This window comes from Elephantulus edwardii, unplaced genomic scaffold, assembly GCF_000299155.1.
Source record: "Elephantulus edwardii isolate Elephantulus edwardi_28Jun2011 unplaced genomic scaffold, EleEdw1.0 scaffold00249, whole genome shotgun sequence".
NCBI lineage: Eukaryota > Metazoa > Chordata > Mammalia > Macroscelidea > Macroscelididae > Elephantulus > Elephantulus edwardii.
Window position 1 is genome coordinate 1,341,113 of NW_006399999.1, and position 2,471 is coordinate 1,343,583.

The 2,471-nt window shown below is 39.5% G+C and overlaps 1 pseudogene; it reads right to left on the reverse strand.

Annotated features, from left to right (window-relative positions):
* Window positions 1–916: 916 nt before the first annotated feature.
* On the reverse strand, window positions 917–1,608 carry LOC102869143 (annotated as a pseudogene).
* Between the last annotated feature and the right edge of the window lie 863 nt (window positions 1,609–2,471).

The window sequence follows — 2,471 nt, forward strand, 5'->3', positions numbered from 1 at the left end:
AATTATTAAAATAAAAAACAAAAAAATGATAGTACAATCATATTATTGAATGCTCTGCAACACTGGAAAGAAGGAAGAATTCATGGAACATAATATAACATGGATGAATCTAGTGTTGAGTGAACAAAGTCAAAAGGAATTAAGATTTGCTTGTGAATAACAATTTAGCCATTTTTACTATATTTTTGGGTAATATAGGTGAACTTTGCTTTATATTACTGGTGTTTCTCATAAATTTCCCAAAGAAAAGACCAAACAAACCCATTACCTTCAATTTTATTCTGACCCATAGAGATCTTATAGAACAGCATAGAATTTTCCCATAAGATTTCCAAGGCTAAAAAGCAGATAGTATCCTCTCCTGCGACTCATAGCCACCCTATGTACAACAGCCCTAAAACCTGCTCTATCCTGTGTCAATCTTATTATCTCCAACATGTCTACCCCCGTTATCCCAATCATTGAATCAATCCATCTCATCAAGGTTTTCCTCTCTTGCGCTGTCCCTTCACCCTCCCAAGCATGATGTACCTCTCCAAGGACTGATCCCTCCAGTACTTTCTTTCTTTCTTAGAGTGACTAAATCTACCAGAGCTCAGTAAAGTCCTCAGAAATGTATAATTTGTTTTTAGCAATTGATTTAAAACACACAAGAGAAATTACTGGTTTAAACAGAACCTTAATATTTTATCTAGGTTGCAAATTTAGGTTTTGTTACATTGTCTTCTTTTTTTTTTTTAGTTTACCACCATTTATTAAGCAATCTCAGCAGTGATTTTAGCTGCTAAGTGTCAGTCTGTTCTTAAAGCATCAAATGTTCTTCCAGCTCCTCTTGCCCAGGACAAAATGCTTTTCCAGGTACCATGCCAAGAAGACAAGAGATTCTGATGGTGTTGTCATCCAGAAAGGGAAAGGGTCATGGCACATTCACTTGTATCTTCCAGAGGTTTTGAAAAAGGAGCCTTTGAGACCCAGCATACCTGACATTTTGATGCTGTCAGTATGAGTTTTGTATTTTATAATGGTGTTTGGAGGTACATTAAGCACTTGTCAAAGTGTACCCCAGATTCAGTCTGTGGTTGCTCGGTCACTGGCAGTCTTGTTCCATATTGAAATAATGTCCTCCTGAAACCGTACAGAGACCATAGCCCTGCAGATCTTCTTCTCAACCATGAACTGCTCCCCCAACATGGCCAGTTTGAGGTTCTCCCAGCAACGGGAGGCCCAACTCTTCCACAGTCGGATAATCCATTTGTCACCATTTTTTATTTGCATCATCCTCTCACATAGACGTAATTCCTTCTTTGAAGAGATGGAAGTCATTGTGGCCTGTCAAGTCCCTGAGACGTGTCATGTGACTGTGGAAGCTCCAGAACTGCTCCACAGAGGTAAAGATGCTGATTTCTTTGATGTTCTGCTCATAGCTCTGTGAGGTGGTGTGCCGGCCAGGGGTTCTACTGGAATATCATAAGGAATAATTGTGCAGGGGATGGTCTACTGGTCTAGGGATGACAGCCTTCCTCTTGCTGTTGCTCTGACCCTTGTCTCATTCCTTTTTTTCCTTCCCACCATCTTCTTTACTCTGATAATGGTCCCCAGTACTATCATCTTATTTGCTTTATTTCTTTATTTTTCTTTTTTAGAAAAAATAAAGTTTATCAGTTGTTACCAGAGGCAGGAGGGAGGAGGGAGGAGGGAAGGGGGTTAACTGTGACATAAATAAATGTATTAATTAAGGGTAGGATTGATGTTAAGTGCTGTCGAGTTGTAGATGACTCATAGTGACCCTATGAATGAAAGACCTGAGCACTGTTCATAGAGTTTCCAGAGGCAAGCCATTTTGGAAGTGGATGCCACTCCTGCTTCCAAGTTTGTTTTAATAGGGAAGCTCCACTAAACACTCTCCACCATGGGTAACCATTATCTCATTTAGCACATCAGTGGCCCAGTGTTTAGCATCACAGCAACCACACGTTACCTCAGTACAACAATGCTCAGACCAATGCTATACCACTTAGAAGAATGTTTGACAAAAAACTATTTAAACAAAGCCTAATGGATTTTTAACTAGGAGACTGTATTCCTTCTCCTCACTCCCTTAAACAAATCAACTTTCCACCCTAATGTTCACTAATCTTGGCCACCAAACTCCTATAGAAGCCAGCTCCTATAAGATTACATAGCTAATTATTATAATAGCTGTGACTCAGTTGTTCACATATAAAAAAAGTCTATTTGTTAAAAGTTGTATGACAGATAAATTCACAATAATGACAAATAAATAGTAGCTGTTAAAGCTATATAACCAGAATGTGTCATTCTCTCACCACCCCAGTCACCTCTGCCTCACAGAGTGACTTCCACTCAGTTCGGTCCCTCTGTCTTGGGCCCAGTAACTTCCGGTTACTACATGGCCTTTCTTAAATGTCAAAGCCTCTCATCTCTAGGTTTAACATAAAGTAGTTCCAGCA